Here is a 25,256-nt window from a genome sequence, read left to right on the forward strand (position 1 = left end):
CGGCCCACGGCTAATTTGTTTAACGTGGGCCGCACTGGCTACCTTCTTTTATTAATCTGCACATTCTAAAAATACTATTAATAAAGAGAGAAAAAAAACATAAAAGAGCAAACAGGTGAAATGTAGCAAGAAAAAGTTTCAATTTTAACCTTTATAACACAAAGCTACCTTGCAGACTGTTTTTTAAGTCGTCATTTGTCAAAAAATAATAATGAATCAAAATCGATGTTTACAATAATTGAGCTATTCAAGGGTCCAATTACTTCAGGTCTAAAATTTCACTTTGAAATATTTTTTGGAGAACATGTTACATATTTTGTGTGTTTGTCGTATAAAAAACAATGTTTTCTTTGACAAAAAGGGCATAAAACAAACAAACCAAAAAACATGAAACGTATAATTGGTGTACCGTTGCGCAACGGTACACCATGGCAAAAAAAGAACAATTCAACATTCGACGTCACTATGGGGAGTTTTGACGGAGCAGAAACGTGCAAACTTGTTGGGAGTTTCCTCCTCTCCCAGCTCGCTAGCCTCAACCTGAACCTTGGTATTTACCGTGATGACGGACTGGCAGTGTGTCGCGCCTCGCCAAGGAGCAGCGAGAATACCAAGAAGCGTATATGCCAAATCTTCAAAGAGAGCCGTCTACGGATCACGATTGAAGCCAACAAGCAAACCGTCAACTTCCTCGACATCACTTTCAACCTGAGGAATAACAGCTACCAACCATTCACGAAACCCAACACAACACTTCAATACGTGCACCATAACAGCAACCACCCACCCACCACCACGAAAAGAATACCTACCGGAATTAATAAAAGACTATCGATGCTGTCATCTAGCAAAGCTGAATTCGACAAAGCAACCTCCCCGTACCAAAAAGCACTTGATGAATGCGGATACAACTTCACCCTCACCTACGAACCCACGCCAGGAAACCAACCAAAAAGGAGCAGAAAACGAAACAACATTATCTGGTACAACCCCCCATACAGCAAAAACGTCTCAACTAATATTGGCCACAAATTCCTCACCCTGATCGACAAACACTTACCCAAAGGCAACACCCTAAGAAAAGTATTTAACAAGAACAACATTAAATTGAACTACAGCTGCATGAACAACATGCGACAAATCATTTCAAACCACAATAAAGCAATTGAAAAGGAGCCGCCCACCACCAGGCAGAACGACTCCAAAACCGACAAAGACTGTAACTGCCGCAAGAAACCTGATTGCCCTCTCAACGGGGGGTGCTTACAATCATCAGTCGTTTACCAAGCAAAGGTAATATGCAAGGACATGAACACATCCGACACATATGTAGGATTAACTGAGGGAGAATTCAAAACCAGATGGAACAATCACAAGGCTTCTTTCAGATGCAAAAGACTCCGGAACACTACAGAACTCAGCAAACACATTTGGAATCTCAAAGACAATAATGTTGAATACTCAATAACATGGCAAATTCTTGCATCCAGCACACCTTACAACAGTGGTAACAAAAGATGCAACCTATGCTTAAAAGAGAAACTGTTTATCATATACCGTCCAGACTTGTCATCCCTCAACAAGCGCAGCGAAATTGTATCAGCATGCCGTCACAGAAGGAAACTCCCCGGGACCAAACTTGAGGGGAGCCTTAAATGTTTATAAAAAGAACCATATATTGTTTTGGTTTTGAAAGTATCAGAATGGCCCCCACATACTTTGATTTTTTTTAGTGTGCGGCCCTCCGTTGAAAAAGTTTGAACATCCCTGGCTTACAGTAGGAATGTTTGCCTCTTCCATTTGCAATTGACATTAGTTTGAAAAGTCATTTAGCTAGAGCAAACCAGACAAACTGGACAACAGCTGTGACAATACAATGATACCTCCGTGGTGATTCCTTCCTCTCTTGGTACTGTAAGTCATCCTTGTTGTTGATATTCAGCAATGCAGTCGATTAGTGTCTGCAGTTGTTTTGAAAGCAGGAAACATTAGCATTTAGATGTGCAGAGAAACTCACCTGCTGCTTTCATTGGTAGGCTGTGCAGGGAAATTGCCATTAAGTAAATGTCCCCTTTGGGGTGACACATTGTACTATACAGTATTGTCAATAGATGCATTAAGTAAATGTTTTTCCATTGATGGTTATTGTTCAAGCATGTCAAATGAGAAGTGGGCGGAATGCACAAGTGCTTTCCAGTACCTGTCTCTCAATCTATTGTATGCACAGCAAGGCATGTTTGTTGACTAACAACATAGATTATGAGTCATTATTTGTGTGATGTCAGGCGAGCATAATACAAGACTTGCTCAGTTACCGTGTAGAATATAAGATCAAGATGCTTTTTTTGGCTGTAAATGTCATGACAGATTTGGTTTAATTAAAATAAACAATGACGATGTTATGTTTTTATGTTATCTTATGTATTCAAATGAACATATTGGGGATGCATGGTGGTTTAGTGGTGAGCATATCAACCTCACTGTTAGGAGATTATGGGTTAAAAACTCATTTGGAGCATCTCTGTGTGGCGTTTGCAAGCTTGGGGGTTTTTCTCTAGATACTCCGGGCCCAACTTTTCCTGTACACACTAATATTAACCCTGAATTTGTAATCTTATACCTTTGCTGTTTATCGTATTCAACAATTATATCTAACTTGATTACGGTTTAACAGGTCTAAACCATGTCAAATGATATAAAACCATGATTATTATTTATTGAACACATAAACCTGCACAAACAACAACATTAATAGACCAGAATAAACTGCTTGTCATGCATCATTCATTCAGTGCTTTTCATATATAAGGCGCACCGGATAATAAGGCGCATTAAAGGGGTCATATTATGATTTATTATCTACATTTAAAACACTTCCTTGTGGTCTACATAACATGTAATGGTGGTTCTTTGGTCAACATTTTGCATAGATTAGGTTTTACAGACCGTTTTTAAGCCACTTTCTGACCGTCTCGTCAGCATGCGCCTTTTGGTGGGCGGTCTTGTTCATGTGTCTTCTACCCGTCAGCCATGTTGCAGTTTTTAGCGCTTCCATAGCGAGACTGCTGACAGATTAAGTTTGAACTATAAACTACTCTGTATTACTGGAGACATGTCATTAAGGAAGAATGAATGCCCCACAACAAGACGATAGAATAAAAAGGAGCTTATTGAATACGGCGTGGACTACACTGGCGAATGCGCGTAAATTCTTGGGACTTAAACAAATCCCAAATGCACAACAACCGGTACCAATAGGTAAAAAAAATTGGTTTTGCATCATAGGGCGAAACTAAACGCCAGATGATATGTCTCCTAATTTTGAGATAAGCATTTTGGGGTTATTATACACACCATAATAATGCCCATATGTTGAAGCACAGTACATCTGACTACGGTAGCCGTAATACTTGTGAAGCAGTGCGGCTTTGTACCTTACCAAAGTCATACTAAAACATTTTGACAGATTTTCGTGCGCTGTGTGTAATGTTCTATATTGTCAATGAAACATCAATGTTTTTCTCTTGCTTGCTAGTGTAATTTATTGAACAAGCGTCAATCTGCAGTCCACAAGTATCTCTTGTGTGACTGCCGTCTACTGGTCACACTTATCATTACACTATATACCACATAAAATTGATTTGAGGTCAGTAAACACAACCAGACTTAATACAAACGTAGGGTGCACCAGATTATAAGGCACACTGTTGAATTTTGAGAAAATTAAATAATTTTAAGTTAAATACAGTATATGTTTAGTTTCTCCAATTTGGCCATATTTTAGAAAAAAATAAATTGAGTTTTTAACCCCATTGAAAAACTCCATCTACCGTAATTTCCGGACTACACTACAAGCCACTACTATTTTCCCAAGCTTTCAACCCTGCGCTTAAACTATGTTACTGCTAATTTTTGGATTTTTCCTGGTTCACATGCCGCCAATACATTAATCTCGTCACATCCGACCAATGAAATTTCCGAACGGGTCACAGCTGGTAGTGTCTCATTGACTGCATGAAAAGATTAGTTTGACAGCATTTGTTGGATCGACCAACTTTTCAAATCATTGGAAAAGTCACAAGGAACTCAATGAATCTCTAAGAAAGAGCATTGTAGACTTGCATAAATTGGTCAATTGTAAACAACTGCTGATTTCAAGCAAACAATAGCGCGTTCGTATCCATAAATGATTTGAATATGACACAATTTTGCCAAGGTCTTGAAGAAAATTCAAGAGCGACGGTATGGATTTACACATAGCAGAGTCATAGAATGGGTTTAATGCATCTGCTCCTTGCTAGATATGTATGATTACCTTTATCTTTTATATTAAAAAAAATATATCAATTAAGGTTCCATACAGATTCACTAAGACCAAGCCCCCTTCCAGTATAATGGTAAAGGTTAAGGTGAAAGAAGACCCTGTCCCGAAATTGACACAATGTTGGACATGCCAGATGCCTTCTGAGAAAACCTTTTATGTTCAGACGAAACACAAATTGAGTTGTTTGGCCACAATAACAAGAAGTAGCTTCTTATCTTTGTTTTTTGATTTGGTGATCCAAAACTCTGATGTACTCTGAAGCATTTTCTAAAGACCTAAAAGCATGAAAGGATAAATCCTCTAATTTAGGTTTATATTTGATGACCTACAAAAGGAATACAGGATACAAATGCATTCTTTGTTCTGTAGTGATCGTCTTTTTTGTTTGATGCTCACCTTAATTCTCTCTGGTTGTCTGTTTTAGGTCATTGCCTGGAGTGAAAAGTACAGCAGTTCCTCCCATCCAACCTGCAGATATACAGTATGTGAGTTCAGTACTCTCAGCTGACTGACTTTTACAGTGTTATTTTCAAGAATGTGATGTTTCCTGCAGCGAGGTGGTCTAAGGTGTGATATCGAGGACCAGCGTCCTCTGCAGTGGACGTTTGTGTTTTTCTGAAATTTGTAACTCCAACAAAACAGAACAAAAAGGGAGAGGATATGATACAGTGGAACCCATTTAGGTCGACCTCGTTAATGTTGACAACCCAGCTAAGTCAATACCTACTGTGCCCTAAAGCAGTGTTTCTTAACCATTGGGCTGTGGCCCATCGTGGTCCCTATGGGCCGCAGCTGTACTCAGTTGTAATAGACATTTCCACCACTTGTGGCAGTAATGACAATGTCAAACAAACAAGCAAAAAAAGTTTCCTTGGCGCAAAAATTATGACTAAAGTGGTGAAGCTGTATTTACATCTGCACTTAAATTTTAATGACAGTTTAAGAAACATATATATTATTATTTATTATTCATTTAGTTAGAATGTATTTATTTTAGTTTTTCTGAGTCCCTTCTGGGGTGGTATATTTGATTAGTATTTATTTTGTAATCAGTCTGACCAAAGCCTTGATAATGATCTTTGGGATTAACACGTTTCCATATCATTTGACATGGTTTATCCTGTTAAACTGTAAGCAGGTTAGATATAATTATTGAATATGATTCAAATCAAGAGTAACATTACTAATTAATTGTTAATATTTGAGTGGGCCCTTGGCCCCACATAGTGGAAAAGTTGGGTCCCGAGATCAAAAAGGTTAAAGGCCTACTGAAATGATTTTTTTTTATTTAAACGGGAATAGCAGATCCATTCTATGTGTCATACTTGATCATTTCGCGATATTGCCATATTTTTGCTGAAAGGATTTAGTAGAGAAAATCGACGATAAAGTTCGCAACTTTTGCTCGCTGATAAAAAAAAGCCTTGCCTGTACCGGAAGTAGCGTGACGTCACAGGAGCTAGTATTCCTCACAATTCCCCGTTGTTTACAATGGAGCTTTCCAGGCTGGCGAAGGTTAACAATGCTGTGCTAACGACGCCATTGAAGCTAACTTAGCAACTTAGCAACCAGACCTCACAGAACTATGTACTCTCTCCTTTTTCTATTGTGAATCACGGATTTGTATTTTAAACCACCTCGGATACTATATCCTCTTGAAAATGAGAGTCGAGCACGCGAAATGGACATTTAAAGTGACTTATCTCCAAGACAATACATCGGTGACACACTTAGCTACTGAGCTAGCGCGATAGCATCGTTCTCAAATGAAGATAGAAACAAAATAAATAAACCCCTGACTGGAAGGATAGATAGAAAATCAACAATACTATTAAACCGTGGACATGTAAATACACGGTTAATGCTTTCCAGGCGGGCGAAGGTTAACAATGCTGTGCTAACGACCCCATTGAAGCTAACTTAGCAACCAGACCTCACAGAACTATGTACTCTCTCCTTTTTCTATTGTGAATCACGGATTTGTATTTTAAACCACCTCGGATACTATATCCTCTTGAAAATGAGAGTCGAGCACGAGAAATGGACATTTAAAGTGACTTTTATCTCCAAGACAATACATCGGTGACACACTTAGCTACTGAGCTAGCGCGATAGCATCGTTCTCAAATGAAGATAGAAACAAAATAAATAAACCCCTGACTGGAAGGATAGATAGAAAATCAACAATACTATTAAACCGTGGACATGTAAATACACGGTTCATGATTTCCAGGCTGGCGAAGGTTAACAATGCTGTGCTAACGACGCCATTGAAGCTAACTTAGCAACCAGACCTCACAGAACTATGTACTCTCTCCTTTTTCTATTGTGAATCACGGATTTGTATTTTAAACCACCTCGGATACTATATCCTCTTGAAAATGAGAGTCGAGCACGCGAAATGGACATTTAAAGTGACTTATCTCCAAGACAATACATCGGTGACACACTTAGCTACTGAGCTAGCGCGTAGCATCGTTCTCAAATGAAGATAGAAACCCATCAACAGCCGTGCTCACCTGCATTCCAGCGATCAACGGAACGACGAAGGACTTCATCCGTGGGTTTGCCGGCAAGCATCGGCTAGGGGTAGTAAGTAGTCCTTGTTGTGTTGCTGTAAGTATTGTAATGCCCCGCAGTGGAGAAGGAGTCACACAGACGAGGAAGCGCTGCTCAATCGCTTTATTAAAAAGCGGTAACTGGTTGTAGTTCAAAAAGTAACGCACACACATACACAAGCTGCTGTTAGCCAAAACTCACGCTCACACACACAAGTTCTCCGCCAACTCACTCGCGCATGCGCGTTCCCCAAACCCTTAAAGACAGTACACTAATGCAAATATCACAGATATTACAGTATTGTACTTAGCCGCTAAGACACCGATCGATCCCACCTACAACGTTCTTCTTTGCAGTCTCCATTGTTCATTAAACAAATTGCAAAAGATTCACCAACACAGATGTCCAGAATAATGTGGAATTTTGTCGAAGAAAACAAGAGGCTTTTCTATCGGGTCCGATGGAGTCCAACCACTTCCGTTGCTTTTGTGACGTCACGCGCATAAATCATATCCAAAGGAGTTTTTCAACCGGAAGTGTGGCGGGAATTTTAAAATTGCACTTTATAAGTTAACCCGGCCGTATTGGCATGTGTTGCAATGTTAAGATTTCATCATTGATATATAAACTATCAGACTGCGTGGTTGGTAGTAGTGGGTTTCAGTAGGCCTTTAAGAACCCCTGCCCTAAAGTGCCTGCTTAAAGGGGCCCTATTATGCAAAACCAACTAATTTTACCTATTGGTACCTGATGTTGTGTATTTGGTTTAAATAGGCGGACATAGTTTCTGCACGGCTACACCAATAGAGTGCATATGACAGCGGTAAGTTGTGGGTGCTGTGATCTGCGTGGCGGCGAACACAAGGTTATTTGATTAATGCACTAGGGATGTAACGATATGAACATTTTATATCACGGTTATTGTGACCAAAATGATCACGGCTATCATTGTTATTGCGGTATTGTTAAAGACATGCACCTGGGGATAGGTTGATTGGCAACACTAAATGGTCCCTAGTGTGTGAATGTGAGTGTGAATGTTGTCTGTCTATCTGTGTTGGCCCTGCGATGAGGTGGCGACTTGTCCAGGGTGTACCCCGCCTTCCGCCCGATTGTAGCTCAGAATCAGAATAGTTTTAGTTTTATTGCCATTGTTTGAGAACAGGTTCACAAACTAGGAATTTTTCTTGGTGCAAACGTGCGACATAAAACACATATAACACATATTTGATATAAAAAGAGCTGTGACTGAGCTATCAGATAGACTTAGAAGGGATTCAAGGAATTCAAGGAGCTGCTGTTAGGAGTTCTTGTTCATTTGCCTGATGGCCGAGGGGAAAAAACTGTTCAGGTGGCGGGAGGTGTGGGTCTGGATGGAGCGTAGTCTCCTGCCTGAGGGGAGAGGGGAGAATAGTGTGTGTCCAGGGTGAGAAGAGTCAGCTGTGATCCGACCCACACGCCTCCTGGTCCTGGAGGAGAACAAGTCCTGGAGGGATGGGAGCTTGCAGCCAATCACCTTCTCCGCAGCACGTACGATGCGTTGCAGTCTATTCTTATCATGGACTGTGGCGCCGGGGAACCACACTGTGATGGAGGAGGTCAGGATGGACTCTATGATGGCTGAGTAAAACTGCACCAGCATCTCGGTCGGCACCTTAAGTTTCCTCAGCTGCCGCAGGAAGTACATCCTCTGCTGGGCCTTCTTGATGAGGGAGCTGATGGTCAGCTCCCACTTGAGGTCCTGGGTGATGGTGGTGCCCAAGAAACGGAAGGAGTCCACAATGGGGACGGGGGTGGGAGAGTCAATCAGGGTGAGGGGGGATGGTGGGGCTGTGACTTTCCTGAAGTCCATGATCATCTCCACTGTTTTCTGGGCGTTCAGCTCCAGGTTGTTGAGGCTGCACCAGGACGTCAGCCGGTCCACCTCTCTCCTGTAGGCGGACTCATCGCCATTCGAGATGAGCCCGATGAGGGTGGTGTCATCCGCAAACTTGAGCAGTTGAGATAGGCTCCAGCGCCCCCCGCGACCCCAAAGGGAATAAGCGTTAGAAAATGGATGGATGGATGTTAAATGTGCTCAAAAGGTACTTATACACACACTGGAATCTTTTGACCAAGCTATTAAAAAATAATAATAAAATAAATAGACACACTGTTCGAAAACCCACTATTTTGCATGTTTTTGGTTTTCTTATGCTTTACTGATAATGTTTTAGTTTTAGTATTTTATCTGTTTTAATGACTAAGGTTTTATTATTTTATATATTGGTTTGTACTGTAGCATTTTAAGATGTATTTAAATGAAAAGTGTGTAACAAATAAAACATATTATTTTTTATTTCTGGCGTTGTGTCCTACTCTTTTCAGCGGTCCTTAAACGCACCATAAAAAACATCTCCGTCTCTTTTTTTCTGTATACCAGACAGATCACTCTGTTCTAAAAGAGCACAGCTTGTCGGTTCAATGTGCATAATTGAATCGTTTAGTTACTCAGACATCCATCCATTTTCTACCGCTTATTCACTACAGCAATGTGTTTAAATACATTTAGATTGGAGTATCTTGTTTGTTAATGTAACGTAGGGTAATGTAACACTAATGTCTCTTGTTTTCATGTTAGCATTTAAACTCGCGATCTGGCGCCAGTCAGTCCGTAAATTTATAAAAGTGCAAATAATCTTGGTTTTTCGAGAATTTTGTTGTTTTATCCAATTACTCGGATAAACTATTTCAGGGAAAATAGTAGATTTTTCTGCTTGACATAATATTCATTCTTTTTTTCTAATAAAAGCACACCATTAACATTGAAATTACACTTTTAACATGATAAAAGGTAATAATGATAATTGTGGTAAAACTTCCGAAGGTTAGTATTACCAATTTAAATTATCCAAAAACCGAAATTGTGTGCATTATTAAAAACAAAAAAATACAACAAAACTCTTTGCTGTTTGCTGCCAAACAGATCAAGGCACCACAACACTCTTTTATGCACTCTATATCTGCATGTTTAAAGTTCCAAGCACTACTTGTGATCCAATAAATGACTATTCGAAGCAACAGAATATAGATTTTTTTCTTGATTAAAACAATTGTTTTAATCGATATATCATTGCACTAATCTCAACAAACTACCCCAAATTCAAATTCTTTGTTTTGTTGTATTTTCTTATTCTCATTATTTCTATGGCGAAAGTCACATATAAATGGGCACGCACTGGCTATTTTTAGTTACGTCGACAACTTCTTACTTCGACAACCGCTTATGTCCATGTGCGTCAGCCAAACAGAGGAGTGTCCATTTCAACGTGTTCCAATGCACTATGGGAGGTAGTCCCTCGTGAAAGTATCTTTAAAGGGGGGGCTCTCTAAACCTATATTTAAATGTGCCATGTGTAATAATGTGGCCAGAAATGGTACTGCAATCACGGTAAAAATTCTGTAGTCCCGTCCCACTCTCCATGACTGAGGTTGCCAGATACGCAGCCGAATCCGAATCCTTCTCCAAGGAACTACAAATGGCAATAGACGAGTCCTACGCTGTAGGTTTCTCTTGTTTATGCTTCTTGCAAGATGGTTTATTATGCCACATTTTACTGATGTCGATTAGCCAAATGTATTTGTAAAGTTACGCAGCAATATTTACGTCGGCAGTCGGGACCGATTGTTGGCATTACCCTGCTAAAATGTGTAGTTTGACCGCACGGACCACCATCGAAATAATTATATATAATAATCTTTTATATATCGCAAAGGCCTCCTTTGATGGCAAGCCAAGGCCAACAGTAAAATTACCGGCACATTTTGTTCAGCATAACTCCAGGTTTCAACCACCCTGACGCACTGCATTGTCTTCCATGTACGCACATCACCATCTTTCAGTGTAGAGTGCAATTCTATGAGCCAACCCACGTTACGCATAAACCACATTCGCATAAATCATATAGCCTACTCCCATGTCATTACACAAAGTAGAAAATAGTTACATGCAATGCATTATATTGTGCCAAGCAAATACCACCCCATATGTGTCTGATGCACATACAGTACCAGAAACTGCAATTAGCCGTGCTAATGTTGGAACGCATTTCCTCAGCGTATCAGCATATTGAGAACGAAATAGGCACTGACACTATATTTTGCCCTGTCAGTTGGATGACATACTGACATACAGGCTAACGGGCGTATATTGCCCCAGTTAGCCTATATGTCGATGTCGATGCTAGCATGCTAAGCTACACTAGTGTGATGGTGCTTCGCCCCTAAGCATTCATTGCACGGACATACTAGCTTTGTTAGACAAGGTCAGAGACGATACAAATCATTGTTTTGTTCCTGGCTCTGTCATTAATAAGTTGAGAATCGTAACGATGCCTTTTAGATTTACTAAGGTCTGATATGTTTAGTGACTTTACCAGTGGCAGTAGCTCGACGAAGGTGGCGGTGCGTAACTGGCATATTGAATGTGACACACTCACAGACATTCTAATTGGTCAAACGGTGGAGGGCAGGGCATTGAAATGAAAACAATAACAACATTTTGGGGCTGTAAATCTAATTTTGAAATGAGCATATCCCGGCTGAACTACTGTTATCAGTTATAAATGTATTAAAAAAAAACATGATTTATTAATGTCTTTTGACATATCAGGGCCATTTAATGATGGCTTGACATGACATTATAACATTTGGCACCTTTAAAGGCCTACTGAAACCCACTACTACCGACCACGCAGTCTGATAGTATATATATCAATGATGAAATCTTAACATTGCAACACATGCCAATACGGCCGGGTTAACTTATAAAGTGCAATTTTAAATTTCCCGTTAAACTTCCGGTTGAAAACCCCTTTGGAGGATGACGTATGCGCGTGACGTAGCCAGTAAAACAGAGGTATGGCTCCCCATTGAAGCCAATACGAAATAGCTCTGTTTTCATCTCATTATTCCACAGTATTCTGGACATCTGTGTTGGTGAATCTGTTGCAATTTCTTCATTGCATTATGGAGAAAGAAGCTGAGCAAGCAAAGAAGAAAGTTGTCGGTGCGAAGCGGAGTATTTTGCGAGGGAAGTCAGCAACACAACACAGCCGGTGTTTCATTGTTTACATTCCCGAAAGATGCAGTCAAGATCGAAGAACTCGAACAACAGAGACTCTTACCAGGAGGACTTTGATTTGGATACACAGACGCAGACGCGATACCGTGAGTACGCAGCTGCGCTTCCAAACATTTGATCATTTGCTCGTACGTGCGTGTCACGTACGTAACTTTGGTTATATATATAAGCTTTATGAACCTTGGGTTAGGTGAACGGTCCTTTGGGCTGAGTGAGTGTGTGTGTTGTGCAGGTGTTTGAATTGTATTTGCGGGTTATATGGACGGGATCCCGTCCATATAACCCGCTCGAGCTATAACTAGCTCGAGCTAGTCGCTAGGAGCTAGGAGCTAGCATAACAAACACCTAGGTGTTTTTATGCGGGATTAATTTGTGGCATATTAAATATAAGCCTGGTTGTGTTGTGGCTAATAGAGTATATATATATGTCTTGTGTTTATTTACTGTTGTAGTCATTCCCAGCTGAATATTAGGTCACCCCCGGCTCTCACAGCATCTTCCCTATCTGAATCGCTTCCACTCCCCACTAGTCCTTCACTTGTACTTTCCTCATCCACAAATTTTACATCCTCGCTCAAATTAATGGGGAAATTGTCGCTCTCTCGGTCCGAATCTCTCTCACTTCATGCGGCCATCATTGTAAACAATAGGGAACTTTGCGGAAATGTTCAATTGAATACGTCACGCTACTTCCGGTAGGGGCAAGCCTTTTTTTTATCAGATACCAAAAGTTGCGATCTTTATCGTCGTTGTTCTATACTAAATCCTTTCAGCAAAAATATGGCAATATCGCGAAATGGTCAAGTATGACACATAGAATAGATCTGCTATCCCCGTTTAAATAAAAAAAAATAATTTCAGTAGGCCTTTAATTATATACAGTATGCCTGTAAAAACAAGGGTTATTATTTATTTGCAAAATATGTGAAAGAAAATTGTTAAGACTTTATATCGCAATACATTATCATAGCCTATTGTGGCTCTGACAACGTCTGAAAGAAAGCTCGCTGTCAGGCTGTGTGCTGCTCGTTAAATTGAGTCCTGAGATCCTGAGGCAATAGAGGTGAGGTAGGCAGTTTTTATTGCAAACCTGTTCAGCCGTACAAAGCACGTGGCAAACTAAAGTAACGGTGCAACAAAAGGACAACAAAGGAAGCACCGAGCAAAAACAGTCCATACTAAAATGTAAAGGTAAAGGTAAAGATAAACAGTCAAAATTGGCTCGGCAGAGTTACGGTTCGTGCAGGCAGACAAAAAGGCACAGAAAATGGCCAGAGTTGGAGAAGCAAAAATACAAATGGGATAGAGGCTAACAAAGGGCAGCATGTCGTGAAGTATTCCAGGAAAATCAATAACCCGATGCAGGCCAGTAGAAACTGGGGAGGCTAAATTGACAAAGACTGATGAGGGACAGCTGCAACATGCTAAATTACTCCGCCCACCACAGGAAGGCTTGTATCTAGGTAACACAAAATGGATGTAGTAAACAAAATTAGAGGGACTAACAAGAACAAAGTAAAATGACCAAAGTAAATCTCGACAGTAACCAGTGAGGCGTGACATTAGCACTTGCATCTGTACACAATTTACCTTATTTACCTAGGTACTAAATTCATATGCTATACAAAATTAATCCTATTGGTATTGGGTAGATTAGAAAACGAGTGTGGGCAGATGAAGTCAGGAACAAAAAATACAGTATGTAGATTAGAGCGTGTGGAAAGTAACATCTTAGGTCCGACTCTGGATTGACAAGAAGTACATCTAGGGATGAGGCAAAACAACAGTAGAGCTTTTCAGAAGCACTGGGAGCGTCTCAACACTTCCTGCGCTCATCTTTTATTAATTCACAGGAACATTCTTCCTTCTTCTGAGGGAGAAATTAATACAGCTCTCTATCATCCTGACAATGCTATGCATTGTCAGGATGTCATCAACCGGCTTCTTTTGTCCAAGAAAAAAAAGTGAGGTATAATCGTGTTTTATTTGATCATTCAACATTTGATTAGAATACTTCACTATTCTGTTTTGCTCGTCTTGTTTAATTTTTTTTAGACCAGTGGTTCTAAACCTTTTAGCGCAGGGGTCGGCAAAACAAAATGTTGAAAGAGCCATATTGGACCAAAAATACCAAAAAAAAAATCTGTCTGGAGCCGCAAAAAATTAAAAGCCTTATATTAGTGTTATAATGAAGTCAACACATGATGTAAGTGTCTATATTGGCTATATTACCCTACTATCAAAGGCTGACACAAATCTTCGTTGACAGAAATGTTGTATTTAAATTTTTAATCTACCCATTTTTGAATCTTTGGAAATCATTAGTAAAATGGAGGCTTCTCACAGGACGAGATAACTCCTGGACATTACTGGCTTATAATGACCAAAGGTATAGATGTGTGTGTCCAAGTTTAAGGAAACAGCAGGCTGTCTTCTTCTAATAGATTTATTACAATCTTTGCAAGCTGGGTAACGTTTGCTGTGGTCTGGAACAACATGGCACACAAACCACTATGATAAACGCAGCCAATATTACATACATATAATGAAACATCCATCCATCCATATTCTACCACTTATCCCTTTCGGGGTCGCGGGGGATGCTGGAGCCTATTTCAGCTGCATTCGGGTGCAAGGCAGCGTGCATCCTGGACAAGTCGCCACCTCTTCGCTTAGCCAACACAGATAGACAGAAAAAATTCATGCACATATAAATTAAATACACAGAGGACATAAGTAAAGTAAATTAAATGAGCTCAAATATACCTACAAACGAGGCATAATGATGTACATACAACTAGCTTTCTGTTATGCACTGACCAAATATGCCAGATTAACACGCCAACAAGTCAATAAAATCAACAAAGCTCACCTTTGTGCATTCACGCACAACATAACACGTTTGGTGGACAAAATAAGACAAAGAAGGAGTGGCATAAAACATGCAGCATCGGAGAAAGTTGTACATATAAACAAACTACGATGAGTTCAAGGATCGCTGAAATTAGTAGGACAAAACGGTGCTTGCCAAATACTCGCATCAGTGAAGCATGTATAACATAAACAGTCGGATTTCCAACAATTAGGAAGGTTTTTGTCATGTTTGTTCTACGACAGAAAATATATTAAAACAAAAAATATATGTTTTTCTTCATCTTTTTCCATTTTCACACATCTCTGAAAGAGGTCCAGGGAGCCACTAGGGCGGCGTTAAAAAGCTGCATGCAGCTTAAGAGCCGCGGGTTGCTGACCCCCGTTTTAGGGTAAATACGAGATGTGTCAGCTCATGTAAAGCTGCTGGGGTTGAACAAAATTGGGCTGATATTGCGGATTTTAGGTGGTTAAAATAACAATTAAAAGGTAATAAACACATTTGTTTTTTCTTGTTGCACTCTAAGAAGGAATTACAATTGTATATAGTCTCCCATGATTTAGGATTACAGTAGGTTAGAATAGAACAAAAAGGTTCATTGACGTTGTAATAAATGCTTCATTAATTATTGTTGCCACTCTTGGTCTGTGCTATGAGACGAATAACGTATTTTTCTAACTATACGGCACACTTAAAATCCTTTAAATTTCTCAAAAATCGACACTGCGCCTTATAATGTGGTGCACCTAATGTACGGAATAATTTCTGGTTGTGCTTACCGACCTCAAAGCTATTTTATTTGGTACATAGTGTATAAGTGTGACCAGTAGATGACAGTCACACATAACAGATACATGTAGACTGCAGTATGACACCAGTAAACAACAGCAAAACTTTAAATGTTCCATTGAGAATATAGAACATTACACACAGCGCTCAAAAATCTGTCAAAATGGTTTAGTACAACTTTGGTAAGCTACGAAGCCGCACTGCTTGATGGAGTGTCAGAGCATAACAGCTACCGTAGTCAGATGTACTGTGCATCAACATATGGGTATTATTATGGTGTGTGTATAAGGACTGCAAAATGGCACCCGTTAGCAGACATATTACCTGGCGATTTGTTTCGCAATATTATGCAAAACCAACTTTTCTTACCTTCTGGTATCTGCTGATGTGTATTTGGGATCTGCACAGGTCCTGAAAATGTGCACGCGTCCGCCTTTGTAGTCCGTGCCGACCACGTAGTCGATAAGCTTCTTCTTTTTCTCTATGTTCTTGTTATGGGGCATTCATCCTCCACTGTTGCCATTTCTAATATAAAGTAGCGTAAAGTTTTAACTTATATCTGTCAGTAGACTCACTATGAAAGTGTTAAAAACTACCGGTGTAGTGGGTTTACATAATTCAGCCACTAAACTTTAGTTATTAGAGAGTTCCGGTCGGATGGTTTTTCACGGGACACATTTCCGGTGTTGTTGTTGCACTAGTGAGCCACGGACGAGGAGGTGCTGTTCTGTTATTGATTCAAGTAAAGTCTGAATGTTATTAAAACGCATGGTCAAGTGAGTGTGCTGGACTAGTGTAGTTTGTGTGGACTTTGCCTACACAAGGCTACTACTTTTTACAACAAGCTACCGAGCTGCTAAACTTTTGCTACAAACACTGCTAACGTGTTCCCTCGGGTGGCTCGTCTCTAAGCCAGTGTCCGAGTGGTAATCAACATGGGAACCAAGAAGAACAAGGAGGACATCGACGAAATTAGAAAGTCGCTTGACTTTCTGACGGAGGAGATGTCTGTTGTGAGTAAACAGCAGAAAACGATCATGGAGCTGGTTGCGGAAGTGAAGACGCTGCGGACCCAGAACGCCGAGAAAGACAAACGACTCGACTTTTTGGAGAGCAGGGTCCAAGCTTTGGAGCAATACAGCAGGATAAATGATGTGATTGTATCGGGTCTCCACATAAAACCCCGGTCATACGCGCGGGCGGTGACCGCCGGTAACAACGCGGGGGCGAGCGGTGTCGCCGACGGTGAGCTGGATATCTCAACGGAGCAACAAGTGGCTACCTTTCTACAGTCCAAAGGAATCACACTGGACTGTAACACCATCGAGGCTTGCCATACCCTGCCCAGGAGAAACAACGACAGCAATGACAAACCAGCTGTCATCCTAAGGTTTGTAAACCGAAAGCACAAGACCGCACTACTGAGCCAGGGGAGAAAGTTAAAGGGCTCAAACATCTTTCTGAACGAGCACTTAACGAAGCACAACGCAGACATTGCAAAAAAGGCACACCACCTCAGGAAGCAGGGGAAAATACAGAATACTTGGACCACAAGTTGCAAGATCTTTGTGAAGTTGAACGGAATGAATGCAAAAGTGGTACTCATCAGAAGCATGGAGGAGTTAGACAAGTACCAGTAGGGAAGAGCCGAAGGGACTGGCATTCTGGTCTAACTGAACTAAGGTAACAACACACCATGTCACACAACAATATGACTTTCGCTACGATGGGTGACGACAGTCATCTAAATCAGCGGATAATGGACTATGAACAATTTACTGAATTTAACACATTGGATCACTATGAGCACAACACACTGGACTTGGAACTGGACATTGACCCAGATATACATTTATTTTCCAACATTAATAACTCTTGTAAATACTACACTACTGAACAGTATAATCACAACATCAAAGCAGATGGGAAGTTATCTATTATTCACATTAATAGTAGAAGTCTATATACAAACTTTAAATCCATTAAGAACTATTTGTACTCATTCTCACAACCATTCAATATCATAGCAATATCTGAAACTTGGTTCAACAAGGAAAGGGGAATGGACTTTGAGATGGATGGCTATGAACTTACTTATAAAAACAGAATTAACAAGGGTGGAGGAGGAGTAGCAATTTATGTGGATACAAATTTCAATTTCAAGATTGTAGAGGCTATGTCACAGGTGGTTGATAACCTTCTCGAATGCATTACAAGTGAGATCTGCATGGAAAACAAAAAAAATATGCTAATCAGTTGTGTATACAGGGCGCCCGATTCAAGTATTGATACTTTTAAGGACTGGATGGGAGGCATGTTCTCAGGAATAGGTAATAAAAATATATTTATATGTGGAGATACTAACATAGATATATTGAAACATAGCAATCATAAAAGCACAGAGGATTTTATAAATACAATACACAGTATGTGCCTACTTCCTTCAATCACTAGACCAAGTAGAATTACATCTCACAGTGCCACTCTCATTGACAACATATTTACCAATGTAATTGATAACAAAATAAGTGGGTTATTAGTCTGCGATATTACCGACCACCTGCCGGTATTTACGGTAATTGATTATGTTTATAAGAATAGGACAGGTAAACAAAAAATATTTAGGCGAATAAAGACAGACAAATCAATTAATATGTTAATACAGGATCTAGTATCACTGAACTGGGATATGATTTATAATGAAAAAGATGGGGACAGTGCTTATAATATATTTTTGGAAATATTTAAGTCAAAGTATGATAAACATTGTCCAATCAAAGAATACAACAAAACAAGAGCATATGATAACTGTCCATGGTTAACAAAAGGTTTGCAAAATGCTTGTAAAAAGAAAAATGCATTATACAGGAATTTTATTAGACAGAGAACCAAAGAAGCTGAGGATAAATATAAAAAATATGAAAATAAGTTAATCAGTATTATAAGGATAAGTAAGAAAGAATACTACAAGAATAAACTAGAGCGTAATAAAGATAATATAAAAGGGATATGGAACATATTAAACAGTATAATAAGAGATGGTGTCAAACAAAACAGCTTACCTAAATATTTCAAAGAAGATGATATTGAAAATTACAATATGGAGGAGGTGGCAGATCGCTTCAATCACTTTTTTGTTAAAGTAGGCCCTGATCTAGAGAGTAAAATTAGGGATCGAGGGGTGGAAGGAGAGCATATGGGGGATCTGGTGAAGAGAAATCCATGCTCAATGTTACTGGAGAGAGTCGAAGAGAAGGAAATATTGGACATAGTAAAAAACTGTAAAAACAAACAATCAACAGATTTTAATGATATTGAAATGACATTGGTCAAACTGGTCATTGAGGGGATTTCTAAGCCACTTACTCACATTTGCAATTTATCGTTTCAAACCGGTTCATTTCCAAATCAAATGAAAATAGCAAAGGTCATTCCACTGTATAAAAATGGGAGCAAACACCTCTTCACAAACTACAGACCTGTCTCACTACTGCCTCAATTTTCAAAAATATTGGAGAAACTATTTAATAGCAGATTAGATTCATTCCTGGAAAAATATAATGTACTCTCAGAGAGTCAATATGGTTTTAGAACTAAAAGATCAACTTCTCAGGCATTGATGGAATCCATTGAAAGAATCACAGACACAATTGATTATCATCAATATGCAATTGACATCTTCATTGACCTCAGAAAAGCTTTTGACATTATCAATCACAATATATTAATTAAAAAACTGGAGAAAATTGGTATAAGAGGTATGGCAATAGACTGGATAAAAAGCTATTTGGACAGACGGAAACAGTTTGTGAAGCTGGGAAACCATAGCTCAAATTGCTTGGACATTGCTTGTGGAGTCCCCCAGCGGTCAGTATTGGGACCAAAACTTTTTATACTGTACATAAATGATATTTGCCAAGTATCCAAGTTGCTCTCTATGGTACTTTTCACAGATGACACTAATGTATTTTGCTCTGGTGATGATCTAGATACATTACAAAAGAACATAAATGAAGAGTTGTATAAACTGAAATTATGGTTTGACTGGAACAAATTATCTTTGAATGTGAGCAAGACCAAGTTTATGTTCTTTGGCAGGTTCAGGTTAAACACACAGTTGAAGATAGAAATTGATGGGGTAGCTATTGAGCAAGTGCACAAAATCAAATTCCTTGGTGTAACAATTGACGACAAGCTCAGCTGGAAAGCACATATTACACATGTCAAATACAAAGTAGCAAGAAGTATAGCAGTCATAAACAAAGCAAAGCAGGTTCTGGATCATAAGTCACTCCACACTCTCTACTGTTCTTTAGTCTTGCCATACTTAAACTACTGTACTGAAGTCTGGGGTAACAATTACAAAAGTTCGTTACAGTCACTAATCATTTTACAAAAAAGAGCAGTAAGGACCATTCACAAGGCCGGCTATCTGGAACACACCAATGCACTATTTCTACAGTCTAAATTATTAAAATTCACCGACATTGTCTCATATCAAACAGCAATAACTATGTACAGGGCTAGGAACCATTTGTTACCACTGAACATTCAAAACATGTTTAGTGAATGTGAGGGGGGGGGGGGGGCATAGTTTGAGGAGAGAACTCAATTTTAAAATTCAGATGAGAAATTCCACCATGAAAAGTTTTCGCATTTCCATCACAGGTGTCAAGTTGTGGAACAATCTGAGCGAAGTACATAAGCAAAGTCCAAGCATCAATGTTTTTAAAAGAATGTACAAAAATATATTGTTCACAGGATATAGTGAACTGCACTAAGAGTCAGTAGGTTTGTATGTGTATGTATATGTATACTATGTATACACGCTGTTGTGTCACATTCATAGTTACTTGTTAAATGTGTGTTGTATATATATATATATATATATATATATATATATATATATATATATATATATATATATATATATATATATATATATATATATATATATATGTACATACTTATATATGTATATGTATTTATATGACATAACATTTTTATATACTATTATTATTATTATTATTATTATTAAACATACAGTAAGTAATACGAGGGGTGGGAGTACATAAGTTTTTACTTCTTCTCACTCCTTTTCGGATATGTTTACATTAATGTTTATTTTCATTTCTTGTTTCTTTTGCTTTTTATTATTACTATTATTATTATTATTATTATTATTGTTTTGTTATTCATTCTTGAATGGCTTTTTTGTTGTTTTTTTTCAAAATTTGTTGTTTTTGTTTTGTCTACATATTCGAAATAAACATGAAAATGAAATGAAAATGAAAACAGTTAGCTCCATCTTTTGGCACTCCTTTGACTCCCGTCCTTGCACAATACGCTGTCGAAGGTGATTGATCCACTTAAAGAAGACCGCCCACAAAACCACAAAATCCTGAAGCGACTGTCAGACAGCGACTTGAAGATGGTTTGTAAAACATCATTTATGCAACATTTTGACCAAAGAACCACCATTACATGTTATGTAGACCACAAGGAAGTGTTTTAAATTTAGAAAAAAATCATAATATGATCCCTTTAATGCGCCTTATAATCTGGTGCGCCTTTTGTATGAAAATAGACCTGAATAAACCCCCTCATCGGCAGTGCGCCTTATAATCTGGTGCGCCCTATGGTCTGGAAAATACATTTCAATCATTAATAAATAAAAAAATATATATAGCTAAAAGCACACATGTAGCAGGTAAAACACACATTGTAAAAGGTAAAACACAGGTTGTAGAAATTTGTTACAAAATTCTGTCATTTCACTTGCATTAGTTAACGCTACGTGGGCAGTGCCGGTTTGGACTCCGCTAATAATTGGCAAAAAGCCAAGCATCTGTGTGCATGTCTACATATCTGTATGTGCACAGCAGGGGAGCTAGTTAACTACAATATTACCTGTCACTCTTTATAACTCCTTGTGCAGATTTGAATGCTTGTTATTTAAATGTTTAAATGTTTGAAGCAAAGGTGGTAATACTAATCGCCACCTTTGGCAAGGCATGATTTAAAGCCGCACTTGCAGCGCAGCGCTTCCGTGTTTAAAACGGTACCTTCATCAATAGTTTTAGAGCCCGAATACCACCATATATATTCACGCACTCTTTATTAACTACCGTAGTAGAATCGCAGTTTTTTTCTTCTCTGCATTGTGTTTCTGCTTATATGTGCTTTGTGTGTGCTTTTTGACACACTCAACAACATGCGCCTCGTCACTGCTGCACAGCAGCATACGGATGAAAAAAAAATTCCAGTATTTTTAAAGGGCAGTATAGTATCGTTTTTAATTCATTAATACCGCTGTACTTTATTAATATTGGTAAACCGTACAGCGCTAGTAGGGATGCAACGGTACTCTTGCACAGAACAATCCGCCTTTATTGACCGTTGTCCTGTGTAAGTCTGTGAATGTGTGTGTGTTTGTGTACTTATGCATGTGTTTTTGTTCGTGTGTGTATGTTTATGTCAATATGTTTGTATCTGTGTCTGTGCATGATCATCCCTGTCATCCGTGGCAAAAGTCAGGCTCCTCACGACGTAATTAATGTTTAATCAACGTTGTGCCTTTTCCCCCTCACACAGCTGGAAGTGCAGCCCAAAGGAATAAAGTAAATAAATATGGCTAACACCAGCATAGTTGTTGAAACACAACACTAGCTGCATTTCCATTCTTTGCTAGATTTTTGCAAAATAAAAGCGATATTTCAATAATTTCGATAAAGTATATTTGAGACTTGTAGCGGTTTCCATTAAAGGGTGTTTTGAGTCATGAGCCGTAATTCTCGTAAAATCTCGTCCTGCGAGACTGCACTTTGAGGAAGATATTGCAGCCACCGCTGTCCTTACAGCCCCCTTGACATTGTTCGGGCATTTGGGTCTCTCCGAGCCTCTATTACGGAGAAGGAATCCGCGAAACGGCCCGGTGCAGCCAACAGATCGGAAGCGAGACCAAGACCAAGTCTGCCCTAGTTGTCCTGCGTTGGCGCCTCGCCGGTTTGGTGTTTAAATGATCTCTAAATGCGAAAAAATTGTTTACATCATGCTTTTGCAAAACACTTGAATATCCAAACGTCTCAAAACCCACCCCATGAGATCGCAAAAATGTTCCAGAGATATTTGAGAGTTTTTTTTTCAAAATATGAGTGCTTCCATTACCACTTTATTATTGCAATATTTAGGTTTTGCAGATTTTTAGGGTTAAGGGAAACACAGCTACTAAGAAGGAGCAGCGACTTCAGTGACAGACTTTAGTCTCTCTAGCCACGTGTTCATGGGCAAAATGTATTTAACATGATCTTTATTTGGATTAGAATGTTATTGTGTACATGGACCCTGAAAAAAATTATCCAACTATGACGTACGTTTTTATGCATCACACCACATCGGAATACTTTATTTTGACATGTGCAACACATACCGTAAACAGAAGTAGAAGAAGAAGAAGCAGTGACTTCCGCAAACATAGCTCTGTGCATTTTTGCTTGTCCGACGTTGTCACGTTATTTATTTATCAATGTTCCTTCTGTTCGCTACTTTTGTTTTACCGCTCTTTTTGAAACAGTGCTGTTCTGTGCCTTCCATGTTTAAATATGTACAGGTTGCCGTAGTTTCTGTAGTCGCAGATGTGACGTCATTAGGGTGCGTCTTCATGTCACAATATTCTGTGAACGTGTGAGAGGCTAGCAGTTAGCATTTGGAGTAACTGTAAGGCCGTGAATGAACCAGTTTGTTGTGAATTGGATCCTTTTATTGTTACATTGACACATTGACACATTGACTATTACATTTAGTACCCCTTCCACCACCAAAGTATAGCTAACGTCACAGACATGCGCAGTAAAGATATTTTCGACCCAAACTTTGGAAGAAGTGTGTAATTGCACTACAATCTGAATGACTATTGGCATAAACCACCCATCTCGATCGGAAGGAAATTTTGATCTGAATGTGTGTGATCGGATCAGAATATTTTGATTGCCGTGTTTACATGACGCGTTTATATTCCGGTTAGGCTTTTATTCTAATTGATTGTGTCCATGTGCACACAGCTACTGACTGCTGCAGTTCACAGAATCGCAGGCAGGCACAGAATGTATTTATGACTGAACTACTGTATATATTTTTATATCTGAATATTTTTTAATTAGATTTTTTGTTTGTGTTTTCTCTGATTCAACTCTCTCAGATATAACATGTACTAAAACACCTTGCAGACACTTTTTGTTCAAATAATTTTTGTGTTTGTGGATAAAAAACATTTTGCTCCTGAAAAAATCATTAAACATGTTTTATGTCTTGGTACACATTATTTTACAGTACTTTCATTAAATCTAAGATACAGTGTTAGAGTTTTTTAAAAAGTCCACAATCTGGGTCGCCACTTGCCGTTTGCCAAACCACTGGTGAGGAGCACTGATTTATACACGTGATCAAAGAATCCAAATATCAATTTCCCATTTGAAATTGTTGTTTAGTAAAGTTACTTATCTTGAAAAAAGTCTTAAAGTATTCAGTATACCACTGATACTTTGTTTACTGCAGAATGAAGTTTGTGATGACAAGCAAAAAAGCAAAAGCATTTTGAGAGGAAAAAAAGTTGTTCTCTTTACCCCCAAAACGTTTTAAAAAAAGAAGCCAAACCATGGCCCTAAAACCGAGGTACGGACCATAGCGTGGGTTACCTGTACCTTTGCAACTCGAGTAAACACAATCGTAGATATGAACAAAATGACAATTGTCTACTGTGATGCTGTCGATCAAACATGGTGGTGGTGGTGGTATGTTACTAGATACTGCAGTAGTAAATAGTAGGGATGCAACAGTACTCAGTATAATCCTGCACGCGACAATCCGCTTTTAATAAAAACATTTAAATTGTGATATTATTCAAAATCGGATGATATGGAAAAATGGATCATGATAATTTTTTGGCCATATCGCCCAGCCCTACTTTCAAGTTATTCATCTTATAAGTATGTATATATCCTCTGTACTTAAAAAACATCTCCAATTGTCATTTTTCACAATGGCCTGGCAACACCCAGAAATAGTTTTGCCATGGGAAGGATCCATACCTTTAGGTGGAGAAAGGCTGTTTTAGACAAACTAATGTGGTTATTAGTGCGCTTTATTCCACTTCAGTTGTTCATTATTGACATTATGGATTCTCCCTGGTCTAAGATCCTCATTTTATTTGGGGTTTTATGCAATTTAACAACCAAACTGTGCACACCAAGCTGAGCCGTTACTACAAGAGATGAATTATGCAAAGGTCCATGGTGTGGCTTTAGAGCAGAGAGACAGGGATGTGATGTAAGGGGATTCCAATGACAGATGCAATAACCCAGATTTCTGTCATCATGGGATTGGTGCTGTTGTTGGCTCAGTTTGGTGTGACAGACCTCATGAGGCCTTTCATACCCTTATCCTCTGTCCTTTCTATCCGTCACGACCTCTAGCTCCATCCTTGGGGATTTTAAAATTAGTACTCAGCACACCATGATGACTGCGTATCTGCCAGCTCACATCTTTGTCTTTGATTTATTTCTCCTCACATCTGACCTTTGACAAAACAAATA

At 39.0% G+C, this 25,256-nt stretch overlaps 1 protein-coding gene across 4 annotated transcripts in view; it reads left to right on the top strand.

The window, feature by feature from the left end:
- Positions 1–25,256, top strand: part of LOC133638682 (amyloid-beta A4 precursor protein-binding family A member 2-like) — a 175,057-nt gene that overhangs the window by 24,093 nt on the left and 125,708 nt on the right. For 2 of the 4 annotated variants that reach the window (XM_062031530.1, XM_062031565.1), the window contains exon 2: positions 4,749–4,805. The gene's annotated coding sequence lies outside the window, so the exon portion shown is untranslated. Of the gene's footprint in view, positions 1–4,748; positions 4,810–11,864; positions 12,092–25,256 lie in introns of those variants that run through there. The other 2 variants (XM_062031539.1, XM_062031556.1) reach the window with 2 other exon arrangements.

Source organism: Entelurus aequoreus, linkage group LG02 (assembly GCF_033978785.1).
Source record: "Entelurus aequoreus isolate RoL-2023_Sb linkage group LG02, RoL_Eaeq_v1.1, whole genome shotgun sequence".
In the NCBI taxonomy this organism is placed as follows: domain Eukaryota; kingdom Metazoa; phylum Chordata; class Actinopteri; order Syngnathiformes; family Syngnathidae; genus Entelurus; species Entelurus aequoreus.